This window comes from Vipera berus (assembly GCF_964194415.1).
Source record: "Vipera berus genome assembly, chromosome: 7".
NCBI classification, from domain to species: domain Eukaryota; kingdom Metazoa; phylum Chordata; class Lepidosauria; order Squamata; family Viperidae; genus Vipera; species Vipera berus.
The window spans coordinates 66,613,097-66,639,326 of record NC_138209.1 but is presented as its reverse complement, the minus strand read 5'-3'; positions in this window follow the sequence as shown (position 1 = coordinate 66,639,326).

Here is a 26,230-nt window from a genome sequence, read left to right as displayed (position 1 = left end):
TCTGTGTGAGCGCACTGGGCGATGGGAGATCGTTCCCGGCAGCAGACGGTCCTGCAAATATTCTGGGCCTAAGCCATGTAGGGCTGTAAAGGTAAGTACCAGCACCTTAAATCTCGCCCGGAAGACAACTGGTAGCCAATGCAGCTCATGTAGGAGGGGTGTAATATGGGAGTATCGGGATGCTTTATTTCATATTTAATTTTCTTACTAGATGCTAGTTAGAAATCTGATCTTTTCAGCAGACTTTGATACCTAAGGGTTGTTCTTATCTCTTTTAGAGAGGATTGTGGACAAGGCAGTTCAAAGAGAAGAATTCTCTGATCCCCTGTCAGAAACTAATGGATTCCAGGTTTCCGTGCATTAGTGATGTCCAATATCATTTTTTCCATCTACTTCCAGGCTGGACTGGATATTTTCTTATAACGTTAAAGCCACGAGAGCCACTTAATATGGTATCCAAAACATGTGCCAGTAATGGAGACAGGATAAAGAAAGGAAATTATCTATTGTAGAAAGAAGGTATAAGAAGAAAAGCTATAAAGTATGTTACATAAATGTAAAGCACTATATATTGCTGATATTACTATCATGTTAGGGACAGATATTTTGAAGAAATAAAATTTAATGAGGCTTAGAAAATAATTCTAACAGTACTGAAGGCATTGATGAAGTACCAGAAGAATTGATTAAAACATTGCAACCTGTGCATTTTAAGTGTTACTTGCAATATATAAGTGGATATATAAAGTAGCAATAGCAAAGGAAATGGAAAAGATCAACTTTTCCATTGTTCAAGTATTATATTATACCCATTTTTTTTTTGTCCATTGAATCTTGCAAGACTTCAAATATTCATTCTCTAATTCCATTTCAGTAACAGTTTATAAACCTGGGCAACAACATCTTACAACAAATTGGGTACATTTGTTGTTAATTTTTAATGGTTTTGACATTTTAATGTTTTTGAATTGTTGTTTTTATGAAATTAGAAGCTTCCCAGAGGCATTTGACAGAGAGACAGGTAGCATTTAATTTGATCATAAATAAATAATCCTTTAAAAGAGAGACAAAGTAGGCTTCGTCGTTTACCTACTGAAGAATCTGATAATAAAAACAACAACAATAACAACAACAACAACAACACAGAACAACTATAATACAACAAATGGGATTAACATTAGGAAAGTTTTTAAGCAGATTACCTCATGAAAAACCCCAAGGTACCAATAAATAGATGTTGGAATTAAAATATATTAAATAAAGAATCCTAAGGAATCTGTTGCAGGGGAAAAGTGTATAAAGGTTGCTACTTGATATTAATGCCAACTTAAAGCAGAAAGGTGGAAAAGAGGTTGAAATATTAACAGATTATATACATTTCAAAACATTGCAATTATGCTGCCCCTCATATGACATTGTAAGTCGCAATATGGATTTAAATGCTTGTTATGAATACTTGATTTAAATACTTGTTACACACAGAAAGTAATATTTTAAATACAGCTTCAATGATATCAAGGAATTAGCCTAACATTTAATAGGTATTTTTGTAGCTATTTTCTTAACATGCAGTAACTTCCTACTCATACCACATTTGCTAGACAATTACAGGAAAGCCTCAATTTGATAAATATGATGTAGGCTGAACAGGTGCTAACAGATTTTAGCTCCTGGCAATTTGGTAAGGTTCCTAAATCAAATGACTTTCCATAATTAATATTTTATTTAAATATTCTATTACTTTAGATGTATTTCCCATAACAATTCTTTTTTCTTCCGGCTCTCCAAAATGTAATGCAGTGCTTATTCAAATATAAGTGGAGATTCTTATTTTTATAATGAAAAAAGCACGTTATCAAAAAACTGTAGGTTGCAAAATGGCACATTTTTAACTTACACTTTTAAGTATGCATATATAGCCCAACATGATGCTCAAGGGTCACATTCATTCAATTTTCTGCCCATATAGAAGGTTTAGAAGAATAAGGTGGTTTGAATTGAAATAAACTTTTGGTAAATGCATCCATGCAGTTTTCTGTATTATGGAATAGTTCATGTCAAGCCCAAAATCATTAACGGTGGAAGAAAATTTTTACTTTAATAATCAGTAATAATCATAGAAGATTCTGTATTCCAAATTAGCTTTATTTTTCTATGTCTCAGCTATCCTTTAACCATTAACACAAATCCATGATCCCAATCCATGGGAAATTCATTGTGATAATAGATTGCTAAATTGCACCTCTGCTAAACAGTGGTGGGATTCAAATATGTGAACAACTTGTTCTCTGTGTGGATGCCACTTTTGGAAGTCCATTCTGGGCCTGGGCAACAAAAAATTAGCTACCGGTTCTGCCGAAGTGGTGTGAACCGGCTGAATCCCACCACTGCTGCTAAGCTATCAACTGACAATAGCAAAACCAAATACCAAAATCAAGCAAGAGTAATTAAGCAGACAAAGAACTTGTTCCATCACACTTCCCCACACCCCCAAATAGGCTGCCTAGACACCATCTAGACCAGGGGTGTCAAACTTGCAATGTCACGTGATATGTCATGACGTTTTTTGCCATTGCCGGCAATGGGGTGAGCGCAGTTTCGCTATGATGCATCTGGCCCGCGGGCCAGCAGTTTGACGCCCCTGATCTACACAACAAAAGGCAAGCCGACAGGAAGGACAATTAAGATTGGCCTTTTGATAGAGTCACACATTAGAACTAGCAGCTACACACACCTCCACTCCCCAATCACACAGACAAGTCCAGTTCCCTATAAAACAAAGTCTCTGAATCCCATTTTCTGTGTAGCTGCTCCCAAAAGCAAACCTCTTTGCTCTGTCTTGGGAATAAATGGATTACCTCCTTTCCACCAGCAGTTTTTCCTTGCTCTTCTTTGCTTGTAATATTCCAGCTTGGAAAAGGAACCCAGAAACTCTTTTAAAAAAATGTATGTGGTGATTCTTCTTGAGTCTTTTATTTTCACACCTATAGACAAAACCTTGCCAGGATGAGGGTTGACATTCTTTAATATACTCTTTATATTATTTGGGAGGGGCTGTCTTCATCTTCTTTCTTTACATATAACATCCAGGCTTCCCTTCTGAGAATCCACCTCCCTACTGTATTCCATCACAGTTCCCTTCCATATGCAAAGTAGACCCCTTCCCTAGAATTGTCAAGTTACCTCTCCAATCTGTATACAGTACCTTACTAACCCTGTTTAACTTCTCAGATTAGTGAAAATAAAAGATAATTAGAAAATGAGTAGTGTTTGGAGATGACAGTGCTCACATACTTAATCATTATGTTTCCAACCAAAACTGAACCATTACTTAAAGGTAAAGGTAAAGGTTCCCCCGCACATGCGTGCTAGTCGTTTCCGACTCTAGGGGCCGGTGCTCATCTCCGTTTCAAAGCCGAAGAGCCAGCACTTGTCCAAGGACGTCTCCATGGTCATGTGGCCGGCATGACTAGACGCCAAAGGCACACGGAACGCTGTTACCTTCCCACCGTAGTGGTCCCTATTTTTCTACTTGCATTTTTATGTGCTTTCGAACTGCTGGGTTGGCAGAAGCTGGGACGAGTAACAGGCGCTCACTCTGTTACGCAGCACTCGGGATTCGACCTGCCAAACTGCTGATCTTCTGATCGACAAGCTCAGCGTCCTAACCCACTGAGCCACTGCGTCCCTCCAGAACCATTACTTACACAAGGCTAAAATTAATCTAAGCAGCACATTGTATTACATTTAATGTAAGGGTTCTCCCCACATTATCCTTTATCCTTTAACTACCCATTATATTTAGTTGTTATATTTATTTTTCCCCAAATACCTGAAGGCAATATCATCACTTCCTAATAAACCTACTAATCAGATAATTCTGAAAGAGGAAGAAATATGGTTGTTTAACTGCTTTAATCTATGAAGCATGCTTGATAATTCCTGACTAGGCTATCTATTGCATAGTTTCTTATCCATTTCCTTTTAATCACAGGAAATTTAACTGGAATGTTTGATTTTATTCCTGTTACTTTCAGAATTGTTACACAATTTATGTTTAGTATTTATAGTGGACTTTTTAAATTAACAGCAGCAGAGTATTCTTCTTGAAATGCTGCTATCTTCTGTCATTTCCAAATATTTTAAATGTTTTATTTATGCTATAATATATTTATATGTTTTAAATGTTATGGTGCTTGCTTAATTTGAGCAATGTACTGTATGCACCCCTTCATGGATTACTGCCTTGTCGTGGCGAAGGGGCTTGCGTAATTCAATGAAGCTATGAGCTATGCCGTGCAGGGCCACCCAAGACGGAAAGGTCATAGCAGAGAGTTCTGACAAAACGTGATCCACTGGAGAAGGAAATGGCAAACCACTCCAGTATCTTTGCCATGAAAACCCTATGGACAGTACCAAAAGGCAAAACGATATGACGCTGGAAGATGAGCCCCTCAGGTCAGAAGGCGTCCAATATGCTACTGGGGAAGAGCAGAGGGCTAGTACTAGTAGCGCCAGAAAGAATGAAGCGACTGGGCCAAAGCCGAAAGGACGCTCAGCTGTGGATGTGTCTGGTGGTGAAAGGAAAGTCCGATGCTGTAAAGATTTTTTCTCCATAGGAACCTGGAATGTAAGATCCATGAATCAAGGAAAGCTGGACGTGGTCAAACAAGAAATGACAAGACTGAACATCGACATCTTAGGTATCAGCGAACTAAAATAGACAGGAATGGGTGAATTTAATTCAGATGACCATCAGGTATACTACTGCGGGCAAGAATCCCTCAGAAGAAATGGAGTAGCCTTCATAGTCAATAAAAGAGTAGGAAAAGCAATACTGGGATACAATCCTCAAAATGACAGAATGATCTCAGTTCGAATCCAAGGCAAACCATTCAATATCACAGTAGTCCAAGTCTATGCCCCAACCACCAGTGCTGAAGAGGATGAAATTGACCGGTTCTATGAAGCCCTACAGCACCTTATAGAACTAACACCAAAAAATGATGTCCTTATCATCATGGGGGATTGGAATGCTAAAGTAGGAAGCCAAAAGATAACTGGAATAACAGGCAAGTTTGGCCTTGGAGTACAAAATGAAGCAGGGCACAGGCTGATAGAATTTTGTCAAGAGAATACGATGGTCATAGCAAACACTCTTTTCCAACAACCCAAGAGACGGCTCTACACATGGACATCACCAGACGGTCAACACAGAAATCAGATTGACTATATGCTCTGCAGCCAAAGATGGAGAAGCTCTATACAGTCAGTAAAAACAAGACCAGGAGCTGACTGTGGCTCAGACCATGAGCTTCTCCTTGCAAAGTTTAAGCTTAAACTGAAGAAAGTAGGGAAAAGCACTAGGCCACTCAGGTATGAATTAAATCATATCCCTGTTGAATATACAGTAGAGGTGACAAATAGATTTAAGGAATTAGATCTGATAGACAGAGTGCCTGAAGAACTATGGACAGAGGTTCGCGACATTGTACAACAGGTAGCAACCAAAACCATCCCAAAGAAAAAGAAATGCAAGAAAGCAAAATGGCTGTCTGAGGAAGCTTTGCAAATAGCTAAGGAAAGGAGGGAAGCGAAAGGCAAGGGAGAAAAACATACATATGCCCAATTGAATGCAGAATTCCAGAGAATAGCTAGAAGAGATAAGAATGCCTTCTTAAATGAACAGTGCAAAGAAATAGAAGAAAACAATAGAATAGGGAGGACCAGAGATCTTTTCAAGAAAATTGGACAGATGAAGGGAACGTTTAATGCAAAAATGGGCATGATAAAGGACCAAAATGGCAGGGACCTAACAGAGGCAGAAGAGATTAAGAAGAGGTGGCAAAATTACACAGAAGAACTATACAAGAATGAGCTTAATGTCCCTGATAATCACAATGAGGTGGTCACTGACCTCGAGCCAGACATCCTAGAATGTGAAGTGAAGTGGGCCTTAGAAAAGCTGAGCAACAACAAAGCTAGTGGAGGTGACAGTATTCCAGCTGAGCTATTCAAAATCTTAAAAGACAGTGCAGTAAAAGTGCTACACTCAATTTGCCAGCAAATTTGGAAAACTCAACAGTGGCCACAGGATTGGAAAAGATCAGTTTACATTCCAATTCCAAAGAAAGGCAGTGCCAAAGAATGTTCAAACTATCACACCATTGCACTCATTTCTCATGCTAGTAAAGTCATGCTTAAAATCCTACAAGCTAGACTTCAGCAGTATGTGGATCGAGAACTACCAGAAGTACAGGCAGGATTTCGAAGAGGCAGAGGAACTAGAGATCAAATTGCCAACATACGCTGGATCATGGAGAAAGCTAGGGAGTTCCAGAAAAACATCTACTTCTGCTTCATTGACTATGCTAAAGCCTTTGATTGTGTGGATCATAACAAACTGTGGCAAGTTCTTAAAGAGATGGGAGTACCAGACCATCTTATTTGTCTCTTGAGAAACCTATATGCGGGTCAAGAAGCAACAGTGAGAACTGGACATGGAACCACTGATTGGTTCAAAATTGGGAAAGGAGTCCGGCAAGGCTGTATACTGTCGCCCTGCCTATTTAACTTATATGCAGAGCACATCATGAGAAAGGCAGGGCTAGATGAATCAAAAGTTGGAATTAAGATTGCTGGAAGAAATATCAACAACCTTAGATACGCAGATGATACCACTCTAATGGCAGAAAGTGAAGAAGAACTAAAGAGCCTCTTGTTGCGGGTGAAGAAGGAGAGTGCAAAAGTTGGGTTGAAACTTAACATTAAGAAAACCAAGATCATGGCATCTGGCCCTCTCAATTCCTGGCAAATAGATGGGGAAGAAATGGAGGTAGTGACAGATTTTATTTCCTGGGCTCCAAGATCACTGCAGATGGGGACTGTAGCCAAGAAATTAAAAGACGCTTGCTCCTGGGGAGGAAAGCCATGGCAAATCTAGACAGCACACTAAAAAGCAGAGACATCACCCTGTCAACAAAAGTGCGTATAGTCAAGGCTATGGTCTTCCCAGTTGCAATGTATGGCAGTGAAAGTTGGACCATAAGAAAGGCTGAGCGCCAAAGAATTGAGGCCTTTGAACTATGGTGCTGGAGAAGACTCCTGCGAGTCCCTTGGACTGCAAGGCGATTAAACCGGTCAGTCCTAGAGGAGATCAATCCTGACTGCTCTTTAGAAGGCCAGATCCTGAAGCTAAAACTCAAATACTTTGGCCACCTAATGAGAAGGAAGGACTCACTGGAGAAGAGCCTAATGCTGGGAAAGATCGAGGGCAATAGAAGAAGGGGACGACAGAGAATGAGGTGGCTGGATGGAGTCACTGAAGCAGTAGGCGTGAGCTTAAATGGACTCCAGAAGATGGTAGAGGACAGGAAGGCCTGGAGGAATGTTGTCCATAGGGTCGCGATGGGTCGGACACGACTTCGCAGCTAACAACAACAAACTGTATGCACTACTGAATGCATTATGTTTTTACTTTATCAATATAGATTTGGGATGGGTGATATCTTAATAATTTTTAAAAAGTCATAAGGGTTAGCTAAGATCAAATCCACTGCTTATAAAACCACTTCCAAAAATTGTATATTTTCATGCAACTTGAAGGTTTCATTTAGCCTACCTTGCATATCATATAAGGTTCTGGGCACCACATATGAAGTAGAAGTAGGTTCAGAAAATGATGGCAAGGATCGGCAGAGAATCAGATAGTAAGAATGATTGCTGAAACAAGCTCTTAGTACTGAGAAGGATAAACTAAGCGAGGATATGACAGCACTTTTAAATACTGTACCTGAAGGCAACCCACAGAAGAAAGTCAGCTTCGGTTCTGTATAATTCCAGAGTGCATGGGCATAGTATTAATTTTTTTTTAAAATTCCATTTGTATCCCGCCCTTCTCCGAAGACTCAGGGCGGCTTACAAGCTTAGCAGTAGCCTTCATTCTTTGTATATGCCTGCTTATTAGGGCTTTCACACACACCCCAAGCGGCATTATTACAAAGTCAGCTTAATTGCCCCCAACAATCTGGGTCCTCATTTTACCTACCTCGGAAGGATGGAAGGCTGAGTCAACCTTGAGCCTGGTGGGATGCGAACCTGCACTAATTGCAGGCAGCTGGTGTTACTTAAGGAGGCATTAGCCCACTGCTCCACCAAGGCTCAATTGCTGTGGTTGGCCTTACAGTCATCCAGGGGTTCAGAATGGATTTTGGCATTTTTCTCCACCTATCGTATTGTATCCTTCCCAAGAATCTGGGATAGGCAGATATTGTTGTTGAATAATATTAAAGATATTTTTTCAAGATGTTCCAAGTAAAGTTGCCTTTTGCAATTGACTGATGGTGATTTTGGCCCCGCCAATGGTGTTCGAGTGGTGTTCCATATATCCCTATAACTATTAGTACGATCTTTGCTTTGTTTTGTCACAGTCATTGTACTTCTCTTTGCAACGCTTTGTAGTTTGTGATTTTCTATAGCTCTTTCTCTCCTATTCTGCTATGTCCAGGTAGACCAACTTCCACTAGCCAGACTTTTATATCTTTCTTATCAACAAATGGTTAAGTCTGGGCTGTTATGTGGCAGGTGTTTATCTGTTTGAATTCTAAAGTCCCAGACCACTTCAACTTCTTCACTTTCTATTACTTCATTGTGGTCTTTTTTTGTGATCCAGTCAGTTCTTGCTTGCAGGAAAGTGGTATTTCTTACAGATATTCTAATGTACTTATTGTTGCTATTTTGTCATGCCATTGTTTGTAATCAGTCTGGTGATCTTCCTGTAACAGTTAACTTGTAGGTCCACTGTTTCTTCAGCATCCTTGCAGAAGTGGCATTTACCCTCCATTGTCTTTTCAGTTCTGGTTTTGTATGCATTATTATTGATTTAATGAGATTAAGAAGGCTGATTGTAACTGAATGTCAGAAGAAGCTTCCTGATGATAACAGCATAAAAGACTCAATTCATTTACCAAAAGATATAATAGCCTTTTCTTCAGTAGATATGTTCATGCAGAAACTAGACAGCCATCTGTCTGGACTGGCATAATTCATGAATATAAATTAGTATAATATGCTGGTGGCACTTTTCTGTTTATATCTAAACATTATACTTAAGTTCCAGCATTTGTGAATCTGATTAATGACTTTGGCCAAACTGCAGGATAGTCTGTTAATTGGTCTAATTCACTATTGAAGGCTAATGGGAATATCTTATTATTCATATCTTAAATGATTATCATTTTCCAAATGTACTGAATTAATCAATTATTTTATTGTTAACATATAATATAATATAATATCATGTAATCTTACTATAGTTTAATTATTACATTAGTCTTAGTCCAAATTATATTTCTCAAATAATAATAATAGTAAATATAAATAAGATATATAGGGATATTCTTATAGACATTGATAGATGGGAGTCATTAAACCTTAGAAAGATAAACTCTCTTAAGATAAATGTAATTTCCAGAATCCTTTTATTTTGCATATAATTCTTAAAATATATTCAGAATGCATTTTCAAAAACTAAATATATATAGTTTTGTAAATGTCTATAGAGTTCCTCAATTTTGAAGCTATTTGAAAAAGGTGATATTGTTAGTTAACATGGAGTTTTCAGTTTTCTGAACCTATAATCCTCTTACTATTAATATCTCTTGACTAGCAACAAATGGACATGTTATCTTCATGCAAAGTTTCTACCCTGAGCTCTTTTGGAGTATTGCTATTCAATTACTTTAGCCAATTGGCCTTTGAGGGTTTCATAGTATAAGACAGGGATCCTCAACCATGGCAACAACTTTAAGACTTGTGGACTTTCACTCCCAGAATTCTCAGGAGGAGTTGAAGTCCACAAGTCTTAAAGTTGCCAAGGTTAAAGACCCCTGGTATAAGAGATTTGCTATATTTTCTCTGACAATCATCTTGATTGAAAAACTAAAATATATCATTACTTTTTTTATCTAAGGTCTCATGCTAAGATGAAACTATGTTCAGATCTTAAAACTGATTACATAAAGTTGATTTATGGAAAATTTGGTTGTGGGATATTTACATTAGGGGATGATAATGAAGACCTTAACATTTTCTATATATAGATACTATATACTATATTAAAGAGCCTTGGTGGAGCAGTGGGCTAATGCCTCCTTAAGTAACACCAGCTGCCTGCAATTAGTGCAGGTTCGCATCCCACCAGGCTCAAGGTTGACTCAGCCTTCCATCCTTCCGAGGTAGGTAAAATGAGGACCCAGATTGTTGGGGGCAATAAGCTGACTTTGTAATAATGCCGCTTGGGGGGGCCCAAAAGCCCTAATAAGCAGGCATATACATAGAATGAAGGCTACTGCTAAGCTTGTAAGCCGCCCTGAGTCTTCGGAGAAGGGCGGGATATAAATGGGATTATAAAAAAAACCCTGACAATTGTCATCCACTGGCAGTATTTACAGTTACAATATTGGTTGACATCTTAATTTGGACCAATGATATTTTCAGCCTCAGAGACAACTAAGTTTTTAGATGATATCTTTAAGTCCTACGTGACCAAAAATCCCAGAGTTTTTATAAATATGTGTTATCAGTAAATGATTCTGCTAAATAAACTTCAAACATTGAATTGAATGAGGAACTGTAAAATCCCATTTTGCCTAAACAGTAGGAAAATGCTTTTTCCAATACTCCCAATACCCCAAAACTCCTTGCATATTTTATTACAACCTATACAATAGCAGTATTTGGACTTATTGAATACTATTGCATTATACCAAAAAGAATGAGTAAGTCATCATGTAGAAGATGCTACCACAATCAAGCTTTATTGTTCTTTGCAATTGTGTAATAGTTTCCAAACTGCCCCTTGTTAAAGTATTAGCAAAACCTCAAAAATGATTAACTCAACAATAAAGAAGGAAAAAAGAAAGAAAGAAATGACTTGTAAATTTAGTTATAAGCAGAACAACTCTGAAATCCATTGCTTTCAGGATAAGCATACTTGAGTTAACTGCTTTGCTGAACAATTTCCTTTTTCTTCAGTTCTTGACAGTTCCCAAATAATAGTGATAGATGCATATCTTTAACAAGCTATTGTTATGAGCACCATATTCTCTATAAAAAACGAATACAAAAACTTTTCCCTGGTTATAACATATGCATTAACTAAAATATTTCTTTACTTAGATAATTTTATTATTCTTTCTCTGTTGATGCATGAGATCATTACAGATAGTTCTTCCATGTATATGGCATGCAGGTGTAAAACAACAACCTGGAACTTTGATTATCACTTGAAACAATGCTTTATTGAACTGGACCAATAGTCATACCAAGTAAGTGGAAAGCGTGGGAGATAATACAGTTTTATCATCACTTTCTGTGAGTAATTATTCTTTTACACATTTCTTATTGCCTTAGTCTTTTTGCAGGCGCACCGTCTGTCTCACTAAATAAACCCTATTTATGTCCTTAACACATTTGGCACAGCTGTATAACAGTGTTTATAGGTTGATAAATAGTTTATTGCACTTAATGACTGGGTTCTGCACTACTCAGTATATTACTATTTAATTTTTGGTGGAAAACAATTCTGAAATGAGCATTCCTTGCTTGTATATTGCATGTGTAACATACATATTTTTAAGAAGCAGTTTTTATATAATCTATGAAACTAATTAACAAAGCAGCTTGGGCTTTAATGATAGGCTATTAAAAGCATGTGTAACTCTAAAATAAGTTATTTTGAAAGCCTCAAAGAGAAATGAGAAGTTTAGAAGAACTTAGTGCTTTATCTTAACAATCACTTCCCCCTCCACCATTTTTATTCCCACATTTTTCCTGCCATTTAAACATGTTATTGCTACTTGTGCCATCTACTGGTAATGGCATAGCATTACTTTTGAGGCACAGCTAAAGAATTTCATGTAGCTTCGTATTTTAATAAAATCAGTTATGGAAACCCACTGCAGAAGCTTCAGCTTTTAATGTTGTAGCACTAACACAATTGTTGTCTCTGTTACTGCACTGGCAGGAAGCCAAGAAGCAGTTAAATCCTGGGAAAGAATAGCACGGTTATTTCAAGGACTTTTCAAAGTGGTTTGAATGCAGATGTGCAGGCAACACTTCCACTAGGACTATTGGCAAATTGCAGTGGCTTTGCATCAGCAAACATTCAGAAGCAACCTGAAAAGTCTTCAAAACAACTGAACTGAAACCTATGGAGAACATGAATGCTTTGAATCTTTAAGTATAGGGCAGTTGGTTTATATCAGTGTTCTTCATGCAGCATCCCTTCAGAAACATTCAGTCTTATAATGGTGAAAGTGACCAGCTCCTTGACATGTTATTTATATGCAGAACATGCTTTATCCCCAGCACTAATTCTCCCAAGGTCTAATTTCATTTCTCAATATGCTGAATCTACCTAGCCTATCATCTGACATCAGAATAGACTTTAGGATGCCAGGTTTGATAGACAGTTTGTTTACAGCTGATTGATAAATCACTTAAGGAAACTGTCACTGCGTGTTTTTTTAGTTTTGCCAGCTTCGCTCATTCCTAAGTGTACATCTCTCTCTGCTCTGCACCTTATCTTATCTTGTAACCATAGTGACTCCAGCTATGTCCAGCCAATGTTTTGGTTTTAAACTGTTTTGTGCGCAGGCCTGAAAAAGGTTCTTACAGTTTCAGTTTTACTTTCTCCTTCTGCCTGATGAAAGAATGTGGTTAGTCTAGGTCTTTTGTTTTCTCATTAAAAGTTTTACTATAGAATATGCCTTGGATTTCTTTTCTTTGATATTGACCATGCAAATGAACCACCTCTGGTCGGACTGTTAATTGTTCCGCGACATTTGGTAGCAGAGAATGGTTTATTTTTATTTTCAAGATTTATTGATAGGCAATTAACCAGGCAGTCCAGCACTGAGGAGGCTGTGATTCATTGCTGACAATATGCCCAGGAAAAGCAGAAAGAAAAAGGCCGGTTATCCCTCTGCTGAGGAGGAGGCAGCCGTTCCACAGAGAGATCTTCCTTCAAGTTTACAGACCCCGTTGGCATCGGCTACACATCTTGGAGAAGCAGCCTCTGAGCCAAGGTCAGTTTCACCGTTTTCTGTTTTTACAGACTCTCAAGCTGATGCCCCAGTTGTAACCTCTGCTCATGGGGATCAGGCTGATTATGAGAGATTTGGTGCTAGACCTAAGGCTTCACTAGGGAAGGAGGTGAGCCATTATCCTTCAAGCCCTGAGCAAACTGTGCATGAGAAGGCTTTGCAAAGTTATTATGAACAAATTGAATTTTTAGAGAAGGAGCTGCTAAACGCAAAGTTGTGTGCAGCATGGTATGAAAAGCATGGGAGAGCCTCTGCTGGCATTCACTTTTCAGAATCGGCCATTTTGCCTCCCTCTTCACAAGCAAAGCCACACCCACAAGGGATCGCCATTTTGCCTTCTTCCTCAAAGACAGAGGCACGCCCACAGTGGGATCTTGTGTCAGACGAATGGGAGCCTGACTGTTTTCTGTTTCAAAGAATGCAGAATGCATTTTCACAGATATCCCTTCAGCAGGCATCGCTCCAAGCTGCCACACCTCCTCATTCATTGGGAGCTTCAGTTATAATGCCTATTAATACTGCTACTATTAAAGTTCCTGTCTCAGATGGAGCACAGCAGCCTTCACCCCAAGTGCAGCCTCCACTGGTTCCTCAAATACAAAGGCCAGTGCTGACTGCAGGCCAACTTAATGTAGCAACTCAAGCACCAGCACCTTCTGCTGGCCAGGGTGGCATTGCAGCTCAAGTACAGCCACCCCCAGCACCAGTACCTGTAGCAGCTTCAATGCAACTGCCGCAGGCCCTGGCACAGGTGCTACTGGTGCCCCCTGCAGGCCAAGTCCCAATTGCACAACCTGCACAGCCAGTACCCCAATTGCATGTTCCTCAACAGGCACTCTCTATTGTACCACTGGCTGGTGATTTAAAATTGAAGTGGTCAGGACAGAATTACAGGGCATGGGTCAGTGAAGTTGGTCTTTTACTTCGTAGAGAAGGTACCCATGTGATGGTGTTTAATCCTCCTGCCCAGCCATGGCCTCCTGACATATGGGATTTGAATGATAGAGCATGCACAACGTTATTGATGTCCATGGACACTGAATTGCAGCTTACATTTTCACAAGATGCAAGTGCCCAACAAATTTGGGCTCAATTAGAAACATGTTACCGGCCTACGTCCATTGAGTCTACATGTTTGCTTTTGTCTGAGTTCCATGGTTCTAGATTAAAACCTGGTGAGCATATTGGAGAACACTTAACTAAAATGAAAGGAATAAGAAAAGAACTGGGTGAAAGAGACTATCCTATTGATGACTTTCAAATGATCAGCATTATCATTAACTCTTTGAATTATGAATGGAAAGATGCTATTTCTAAGATTAATCAAGTGCCTATTGCTCAACGCACAGTGGACCATGTATGCAGAATTTTAACCGAAGAAGAGGCACTTATGCAAGCTGCGCCACATTTAAGGGAAACACCTGCATCGAAGGCTCCAGTGAGGCATCCCTTCCGTGGAAGGGCCTACGTTCCAAGGATGCCAAGATGCTACATCTGCAGTCGTGTGGGACATGCCACCCGGGATTGTCCCCAACGGTTTCCAGCACCCGCCATGTACCAGCCCAGAGGAACAGATTCCAGAGGAAGCAGAGGTAGAGGCGGACGACAAGGTCATGGTCGTGGTCCCAGGCGTGATCCTCAAGCTCCACTTGCCACATTGGTTGTAACCAACGATCCACAGCCTCAACCAGAGTATGACAGACGCCTACTTTGGGCTTTGGACAGCGGAGCAGCATTACATGTTACCTACAGAAAAGAGCTTTACACAGAGATGCACGAGCCTGAACCTGAACTTCGTGAACTGTACTCTTTTTCAAATCATCCTGTTCAGGTCATGGGAAAAGGAACTGTCTACATTGAAGAGCTCGGTGCATTCATTCCCGATGTTTACTACGTTCCGTCTGCCAGTAATAGTTTGCTTAGTCAGAGTCACTTGTCTAGGGTGTCAAAATTCCAGGTACACCATCTCGAAAAAGCAAGTTATGTAGTTAAAGATGGAGATATTGTTGCTGAAACCATGTTGATTGGTGGTGTTTACTACTTAAAACCAAAGTCTAAGCAGCAAGAGCAGGCAAGTATACAAGCTCCAAAAAGGGAGAGCACAGGCCCAGTGAGAGATGTCCCAGAAAGAGATCCTGCTGCTACTCCAAAGGCTCCTAAAGCCAATAAAAGGACAAATAAGACACAGGTTGCTCACAGCAAGCCTGAGGTTCCTAATAAAAATGCTAATGTTGAGAATTCACTAACAGGTAAACCTTTGCATTCCAGGTGTATCCATAAGTGGCATAGAAGATTGGGTCATGTCAGTTTCCATGTTCTGAAGAAGATGCCAGAGTTCGCAAGAGGTTTGGATCTAAAGGGGTGTAAGGTGTTCTTGGACTGTGCTGTCTGCAAGAAAGCCAAATCTAAAGCAGCAGCAATTCCAAAACACATTACACGCCTGTCAACACGCATTTTTGATTTGGTACACACTGACATAGTGGGTCCTTTTGCACCAACAATTGGTGGTAAAAGATATTTCTTGACAATTGTTGATAATTACTCTAGATATGGATATGTATTTCCTATGAGAGAAAAATCTGAGACCTTTCAGATCTTTAAAGACTTTGCCAATCTTGTCTATACCCAATTCAAAGTCAGCATTGCCAGAATTCAGAGTGATCGTGGTGCTGAATTCATGTCTCAGCGTTTCCAGGACTGGATGCGTAAGAATGGGATACTACACCAGACCTCAGCTCCTTACACTCCAGCTCAGAATGGAGTGGCAGAACGCAGAAATGGGGTGTTGCAAACCATGATGCGTTGCCTCCTTGAAGATGCTAACCTCAGTCTTCCATACTGGGGTGAAGCTATCAAATATGCTAACCATATCATCAACCGCACTTGGAGTAGTGTGATAAATCAGACCCCTTATTTCATGTTATATGGACACAAGCCTGACCTCTCACGTCTCCATATTTTTGGTTCCTATGCTATGGTCAATATTCCTTTAGCCCAAAGAAAGAAAGGGGGTCCTGCAGCAAAAAGGATGAGATTTATGGGCATTGATGATAATTCAAAATGGAGCAAATACATTGACTCTCATCATGTCGTAGTCATTTCACAATCTGCTGTTTTTGAGGAAGATGCTAACTGGTCCAGGATTCATTCTAACGATCCTGGAGTTTACAGTATTTTCCTAGAGATGGTGCTGCTGATGCCACGCAGCCTGATGGTCAAGATGCACAGGCGAATGTTCCTTCCACGAGTTCTTCTCAACCCACTGTTCCGTCTCCGCAAGCCGCCAATGCTGCTGGCAATGAAGACGAGGACGAAATGGAAGAAGAATGGACGGTTGTTCCGAGACGTTCCAAGAGGACCACAAAGGGAATTCCACCAAAACGGTATTCGTGGCAAGTAACCAAAGCACCTTTACCTTTGATTTGTAATGTTACACTTCCTCCTGAGTCGTTCACTCAAATCAAACATCTTCCTGAAGCAGAGCAAGATAAATGGTTTGAGGCAATGCAGGCTGAAATGGACAGTCTAAAGAAACTTCAGGTGTTTACGCCTGCAAGCCCTCCAGCAAACAAGAAAGTTATTGGCACTCGGTGGGTCTACAGAATTAAAAAGAAGCCGAATGGTGAGTTGTTGTACAAGGCCAGACTTGTAGCCCAGGGTTTCGCTCAACGTTATCCTGAGGACTATACAAATACCTATTCACCCACAGTGCGGACGGAGAGTGTGAAAATCGCCTTAGCCACTGCAACTATCCTTGGCCTAGAAGTTTTCCAGTTTGATGTTGAAACAGCTTATCTACACGCTGATCTTGATGAAGAAATTTATGTCAAAGGTCCTCCAGGTTTCCGACAGCGAGAAGGGGATACTTGGTTTCTACACAAAAGTCTTTATGGTCTGAAACAGTCTGGTTTAATGTGGTACTTATGTCTTTCTGACAAACTAAATTCAATGGGCTTTATTAAGTCCGAAACAGATGAATGCGTGTTTACAAAAAAGATCTGATAATAGGTATGAGATAATTCTTGTTTATGTTGATGATATTGTTTATATTGGTCCAAATAAGCAGATGAGTGAATGTTTTGCTAAAGCTTTACAACAGTTTTTCACATTGAGGTATTTAGGACATATTAACACTTATTTAGGTGTTCAAGTTACCAAAACTCAGAAGGGGTTCAGTCTTACACAGGAAGATAAGATTGAACAACTTTTGCATCACTGCAACATGAAGGATGCTAAACCTGTGAGTATACCCATGCAAACTGACTTTCACAACTTGACATATGAACCGAGTCCTGAGTTCGAGGATCAAACACTTTATCGCTCAGTCATTGGATCGCTGCTATATATTAGTAGTTGGACTAGACCTGACATTGCACTTAGTGTTAATCTCCTATCACGACACGCAGGCAAGGCAAAACAGTTTCATTGGACATGTGTTAAGAAATTATTGAGATATCTAAAACACACCAAAGATATGAAGTTGTTGTTAGAACCCACACATACTGACTATGCAGAGTTATGTTGTTATGCAGATTCAGATTGGGCAAGTGATAAGAAATCACGTAAAAGCACTTCAGGTTATATGATGTTTTTGAATGGATGTCCTGTTTACTGGCATGTGCGTAAACAGAATTTTGTTTCTTGTTCTTCTACAGAAGCTGAGTATGCTTGTGTTTCAGATGCATGTAATTCTCTAACGTGGTTTGATGCCTTAGTCACAGATATCTGGACACCTCCGATTCAACCGATCACTGTGATGGAGGACAACGAATCTGTGGTTTATATCTCTGAGAATCGCTTTACAGGTTCCAGGTCTAGACACATTGACATCCGTTACCAAAATATAAGACAAGCAGTTAAACAAGGTTTTGTCAAATTGCAGTATGTGTCTACACATGACCAAATTGCTGATATGCTGAACAAACCACTTCCTACAGCCCAACACGAGTATCTGCGCAAGAAGATATGCCTTATCTGACTTTCTGCTTCGCTGACAAAAGAAGGGGATGTCACTGCGTGTTTTTTTAGTTTTGCCAGCTTCGCTCATTCCTAAGTGTACATCTCTCTCTGCTCTGCACCTTATCTTATCTTGTAACCATAGTGACTCCAGCTATGTCCAGCCAATGTTTTGGTTTTAAACTGTTTTGTGCGCAGGCCTGAAAAAGGTTCTTACAGTTTCAGTTTTACTTTCTCCTTCTGCCTGATGAAAGAATGTGGTTAGTCTAGGTCTTTTGTTTTCTCATTAAAAGTTTTACTATAGAATATGCCTTGGATTTCTTTTCTTTGATATTGACCATGCAAATGAACCACGGTCCATCCACCTCTGGTCGGACTGTTAATTGTTCCACGACAGAAACATTGCAAAATGCATATTCTTTACTGAGCAAAATGTCATTTACACCACCCCAAAGTTGTCCAATATGAAGTGTGACAAGCTTTGGGTTTTATTTTTATTTTTTAAAGTGCCAATTTTCTTGATCACACATTTATCTTGATTGCACGCTTTGGAATACATATCAGAACACATTCCTATAATGAACCTCAAAAGCTTCAACATGGATTTTAAACTGTTAAAATTCCTAAATATAACTGCCTGTTTCAGTACTATTAGCAAGCCAAGGAAAGCGGATGCCATTTCAAATATCATGTATATTTTATTACATAAAAGTTAAAAATAATTGTTCCTTTCTAAAAAAAACAATTAACGAAACTGCAGCATATGTTATTTTCCTTCCAACTACAGTATTGCTTATTTTTTTTTATATGTAAGATCTTTTTCATACTTCTCTCCCTTTTTCTAGGAGATTCTTATATCCAAATTCCTCCTTGGACACAAAATTATTTGGTGAACACAACTCTGTTATTATACTATAGCACAGTGTTTCTCAACCTTGGCAAGTTAAGATACATGGACTTCAACTTCCAGAATTGGGCACTATCTAACAAAATGAAATTCAATGGTGAAAAAAGTAAGGCTCTACATTTAGGCAGGAAAAATCAAATGCACAGGTATAGTATAGGTGGCACCTTGCTCGATAGTAGTAACTGTGAGAGGGATCTCAGAGTCCTAGTTGACAATCACTTAAATATGAGCCAGCAGTGTGCTGCAGCTGCCAAAAAAGCCAACACAGTGCTAGGCTGCATTAACAGAGGGATAGAATGAAGATCACATGAAGTACTAATACCACTTTACAATGCCTTGGTAAGGCCACACCTGGAATACTGCATCCAGTTTTGGTCACCACGATGTAAAAAAGTTGTCGAGACTCTAGAAAGAGTACAGAGAAGAGCAACAAAGATGATTGGGAGACTGGAGGCTAAAACATATAGGGAACGGTTGCTGGAATTGGGTATGTGTAGTTTAATGAAGAGAAGGGTGAGGGGTGACATGATAGCAGTGTTCCAATATCTCAGGGGCTGCCACAAAGAAGAGGGAGCCAAGCTATTCTCCAAAGCACCTGAAAGCAGGACAAGAAGCAATGGATGGAAATTAGTCGAGGAGAAAAGCAACCTAGAACTAAGGAGAAACTTCCTGACAGTTAGAACAACTAACCAGTGGAACAACCTGCCTCCAGAAGTGGTGAATGCTCCAACACTGGAAGTTTTTAAGAAGAGACTGGACAGCCATTTGTCTGAAATGGTATAGGGTTTCCTGCCTTAGCAGGGGGTTGAACTAGATGACCTCCAAGGTCCCTTCCAACTACTTCTTCTTCTTCTTCTTCTTCTTCTTCTTCTTCTTCTTCTTCTTATTATTATTATTATTATTATTATTATTATTATTATTATTATTATTATTATTATTATTATTATTATTATTATTATTATTATTATATTCCTCAGTCAGCTATGCTGGCAAGTTTAAGACACATGGACGTCAATGGGAGTTGAAGAGAGAATTCTAGGAATTGAAGAAATAATTCTGGGGGTTGAAGTCCATGTGTCTTAAACTTGAGAAACACTTCTATAGCAAATCCAAATGAAAGGAGGACACCATAAACACTGTTATGAGTAGATTAGATAATTTTATTTTGGTCAGTTACCAGCTTACAAGAAGTTATATGAAAATTCAGCCATGGAAATGAAACGACGTTAAGTATAAGAACATTATGTAGCATGGCCCTTTATTAACACTGGGCCTAGAAACTAAAAACTAATATTTAAGATTAAATCAGAAGACACAATTGTAAAATTCATTATAAATCAATTCTACACATTTAGTCCACTTTGCAATAAATTAACAATATAACATAAATAGTACTATCAAATCTAATAATCTAATATATTAATGATAACTTAAAATTTATCTTTCATATATACATGACCAAGGATGGATAAAGAAATATGAAGATTACTAAAGAACAACAGGAATCCTACTTCTGCATATTCACAGCTGCTTTGCAGAACTTTGCTATATTATACATACTATAGGTTCCCCCCCCTACATTATATGTGAAAAGACTTTGCTATAACACATTGCACATGCAAAGGAAATTAGCATAGGATTTCCCTAGATTTTCAAAACAAAGAATTAAAAGAAACAACTGGTAAAATACGTTATAAAGAGAACAAGTCCAAACACACAATCTTGCCAGAATTTTTTTTCTTTTCTAATGCTTTTCTGTAAAAATAAGTTAATTCAGATGTTCAGTAGATCAGGCCTTGGTTCCAGTGCTCTATTGTTATCATCACATACAGCGGCACCCGTCATCCTTGCTGCCCAAATTACCTACAGTTCTTATGATTATCTTTAAAAATAACGTTAAAGTAATTGTATATAGAAAAGTAATGTACTTTTGCCATAGACCATTGTTGATTTCCAAATACATTGAAGAAAAATGTGTACTTCACCAGCTGGAAGTGATGTCTGTAAAATTAAATTGAATATAGCAGCATTATAGTAATAGTAAAGGCAAAGAAAGTATTTCCTATAACTAGTTATGATTTCTCATTATACAAATGTGCCACGAAGAGTCATATTTTCTGCAGGTTATTATACCCAATAACTATTGATTGCTGGGTCACAAATTGAAATCAGTCATATCTACAGCTCCATTTAAATTATAATACTCCTTGTATTTCAGGAAAGAATCCCATCATGAAGATCCTAATTGCAAATTGCCAACATTATACATACATCAGGCAAGAGTTGGATTTAGTTTAAATTAAAAGTAGCACTTCTTACATCCATTCACATAATATAAGTTGCTTCATTAAAATATATTTCAAAATCACTGGTGCCCAAAAGCACCTTTGAACCAGAATGTTTTATAAATTTATGAAAAGGCAGTATGAGGGCTGAACAAAATTCAGGTTAAGCTATTAAGCTATTCCATAATCTTTGGGCTGTCACTGAGAAAGTTCTATCCCTCATCCTCAGTATACGGGACCCTAAGTATCTTGTGCTGGGTATGAGACACCTTAAACAAAACTACCAGATGAGAATCTGCAAATGTAGTAACAATAAACTACAAATTCTTTGTTGTCTGAAAAACACACAGTAGACCTGAACATAAATGTATGTAGTAACATTTACTTTTTATCTTTTTGTCACTCTGGGCACTGTCTAAACTTTCCGTTGTGTTGTCCTTTCAAAAATTATGGTATAAACACAATAAATATATTAAGTCCTCAGAATACTTTGTAGCCTTTTAATATCTTCAAACCCTCTAAAGATTGAAATATTTCATCCCATCTACACATGGATTGACTTATTCAGTATGTCACCAGGCATGGCTGCTGCAGATCTTAGAAAGCATTCATTCAGCAAAAAGAGAGACTGATTTTAATATTTTTATCTCATGTAATCCAAAAAGCTCAAAGATCTGCCTTTCAAACTTTTTTCTACACCAAAGGGACACAGTATATGCCTGTGCATTCCAAATATGTTTAGTCCAAGTCCAAACACAATTATTAGTTAGTGCACAGATAAGGTAAAGGTAAAGGTTCCCCCGCACATGCGTGCTAGTCGTTTCCAACTCTAGGGGCCGATGCTCATCTCCGTTTCAAAGCCGAAGAGCCAGCGCTTGTCCGAGGACGTCTCCGTGGTCACGTGGCCGGCATGACTAGATGCCAAAGGCGCACAGAATGCTGTTACCTTCCCACCGGAGTGGTCCCTATTTTTCTACTTGCATTTTTACGTGCTTTCGAACTGCTAGGTTGGCAGAAGCTGGGACGAGTAACAGGCGCTCACTCTGTTACGTGGCACTCGGGATTCGACCCGCCAAACTGCCGACCTTCTGATCAATAAGTTCACTAACCCACTGAGCCACCACGTCCCTTTGGTGCACAGATAGACCCACGTAAATCATTGCCCCCTGGATAGGGTACAGACCGAGTTTCTCAGGATCTTATTCCAAGTAATAATTTGTGTCTCAAATGCAGTTCTGTGTTATGAAGCTGGCACTAGTAAAATTGAATCTAGTGCCTGGATATATATTTTCACTTATGGGCAGATCTAAAGTCTTAGGTCTTCCTGAGCTTTGGCAATACCTATAAAAATGCAAGTTTGGGTTTTTCCTTAATCCAACAGTCTCAAGGACACTAATATGGAAACAGACTTGTCTCTCCTCAAAGACATACTCATAAGTCGTTCTCATACTCCTTATAGACCTGTTAGATATTTAAACCAAATCTATGTTTCTATACTAAGGAGAGCCCTAACCTTAGCACAGTTCAATGTACTTCCATGAGTGGTTTTAGAAGGGAGATGCATTGGAATTCCATTTACTGTAAATCCAGACTCTCTCCATATGGTGAAGAAGCTATAAAAAAAAACATGTCTTACTATACTGTCCTTTTTACGCCAACACTGAACTGCTAATTTTGCACCTGGTTAAATATCCTGTTCACTCTGATCAGTTTTAGTTAAAGCTCTTATTCTCAGATTCAGATATCTCTACTTCCTTAAGTGTGGCCAAATTCTGCAATGTAATATATAAGAAGTGAAGCAGTTTAACTGACTAATAAGGTAGTCCTCTACTTACAGCCACTTCAGTTGTTAAGTGAAACATTTGTTAAGTGAGTTTTGCCCCATTTTATGGCTTTTCTTGCCACAGTTGTTAGTGAATCACTGAAATTGTTAAATTAGTAACACGGTTGTTAAGTGAATCTGGATTTTCCATTGACTTTTCCTGTGGATATGAATCCGTTCCCAAGCATCTGAATTTTGATCACGTAACCATGGGGATGCTACAACTGTCATAAGTGTGAAAAACAATCATGTCACTTTTTCAATCCTGTTGTAACTTCAGTCACTGAATGAACTATTGTAAGTCGAGGAAAACCTGTATTACTTAGCCAATCAATATCAATGTGTTTTATGGACTGATTATTTACCAAAACAAAGATCCTGTTACATGTATAACATAAGTTAAGTCCTCCCAAAAATTGTCTACCACCAACATTACAAACTTTTGATGCAAAGCAAAAATATTTTTTTATATTTTAGAACATTTTAAGTGCTCTAATATATTTTTTGAATGCTTGAAAATGTCTTTTGTTTTAGTTTTTTTGCTAGTTCATTGTAGACAGCTTTGGACTCCAGTTAGAAATAAGGCCATGATAGAAAGAAATAATGAATAAATAATCATATTTAGAAATTAGCTTCAAGTGGAATCCAAATCCATCTCACCTTTTTAGAATTTTTTTTTCTAATGTGGGCCCTCATGACATACAGACATCAGTAATATCCATAATGATCACCATTAGGAATGTCAACTGGAAATTCTTAAAGTTGTATCGATATGTATGGATGGCACCTGGGAGAGAAGGAAGCTTCTGTTTCAGACAGTTCATGTAACTGAATCTAGCCTAGCAACATTATTTTCTTTCTTACTTAGCTAAGTATGATCCTCCCTCCAAAACTGAGTTATGGGCATTTCTTGTCCCAGAATTCAAATTCTTCTGCCTTTTGTTGAGATGAGGGAAGTCCTCCCTCATTCACAATGGAGATTCTTTATGGCTATGGCCAGGAAGCTCTTTTCACATCTTTATCGATTTTAGATACTGGTCATTAGTTATAACGTCCTTTACGGCTCTGGACTGAATTAGCTAGAGTTGTGTTGTTGTTTTTTCCCCCAACCTACACACTTCAGTGTCTCTTCCCTGAAACAAATGTATCTATCAGAACCAACAAAGGTGCCTTTTCAGCTGTCTACCCTATAGAATTATCACACATACAGAGACACACACACCGAGAGAAATAAAATTCAACTGGCCCTGAGCCTATTGGTATTCAAGGAGGTTTTAAAGAGGTTGGGACCAGGATGTGAGGCAAGTTTGTCCTGGAAGGTTAAGTATATGTGGTTATGTCCTAGCTGTGATTTGTTTTGTTTGTAGATGGTGAGGATTCTTGGAATTATTATTGGGATATTGTGAGTTGTTGGCCTAGAATCTTAATTTTGCAACTTGGATGCCACATAATTCTTTAAATACGTAAATCCTACATATTGCACATATCCTATACATGTACATATCCTATATATCCATATATTTTAAGTCTCATGCTAATTAACGTAGAATGTTTGTTCCTGAGTTTTTTATATGGGTAATGCACATTAAATGTACATTTAGAATGTATTGAAACAAAATGATAAAATTATCTCTTCAATACTCTGCTGAAGGTAAAAGTGAGGAAAAAAACATTAGACTACAAATATTCCATTATCACTTTTGCTATTTGATAATGCCTAGCCCACTTCACTAATAAAAAGTAGATAGCATATTGGAACAATGTGTTTCTAGGCACCCATTAATAAAAGAGAGAATATACGAAATCTAAAGGCTGACAGAGCTGAATGAATCTATTTCACATAAGCCTTTTGGTACTATTTCAACTTTCTGCTTCTCAGATTTCCCAAGGAGCTGTAGCAAGTTCTTTGTTCAGCACAAAAAAATATTGTTTAGATTCGTAAACTTGCTTAAACTAATTTGCTTTAACTTTAAAGGTCTCCTATAACGCCCATATTTCCCAAGGCTAATATGTAATTAATGATACAAACAGATATAGTCTGCCTTGTAGACGAGTATGATTCAGAGAGTTATTTATAGGGCTTTTAGGATTTTTAGCGCTATTAGTATATTATCCAATAAAAGTTGTCAAAATGGGCTCTTTTACTAATAAAGAGCATGTCTTCAGACTTGATTGCCCCCTTACAGCACATTGCTAAGATATTTTCCTGTAGGCGTAGAAAAATATGATGGAATAGTCTAAATTACAGATTCAGGATGCACACCAAACTAAAGTTCTGAAAAAAGCAGCATATTTTTCAGTGGAAATGTAACTAAAACAGAATTATGAGTACAGTTGAGAAAAATGCTTGATAATTGCTTATAATTTTCAGTGTTTGGAAAACAATTTCCTGGGCAGATGATTTTCCATTGTATTCAGTGTTTATCCACTGCCAAATGTTGTACATACACCTCAGTTATGGTTCAAGGTGTTAATCATATTCAGTCTTTCAAAATGATTATCTGGTAACATTAACATACAAATATATGGTGATTACGTCTGCTCTTCAACATTCTTTGCATTTTTAGGAAATAAAAGAAATAAATCAGTCTCTAACAAGGTGCAGGGGGAAAGGAACAGAAAATAAACTTATCTTAAATTCTGGGTTGTAAAAAATAAGGAATAATCAAAATAGAGCTTCTTTTTTTTAATGTCAAGCCTTGTGGTGTCAAAGAATTAGCTCACCGTGTGCCCATATCTTTATATAACTGATGTTACATTAAGAACTATAAGTTGGCAATGGGATAAACTGCATTGTAAAACTATGCTGATCTTCAAACAGGTATTTCAGTATGTCACAGTTTTGATCAAAGTGTTCCTTCAAAGTGAAGCTGTGAATTACTGCTAAGCTTGTAAGCCGCCCTGAGTCTTCGGAGAAGGGCGGGATATAAATGGAATTAAAATAAAAAAATAAAAATTAAATCAGCACCAACTTTTATCACAGTAGGGTCTTTATACCACTTTATTTTGCTTAGTAATAGAGGTTTTGGGGTAGCCACCATACGTGTGTTTTAAAAGCAAAGTAATAGATTGGTGGACATTCTGCCTGTATCATTTGCATGATATCACTGCATACATGTCTTCATAATGATGTCATTACAGGTTGATGCAGACT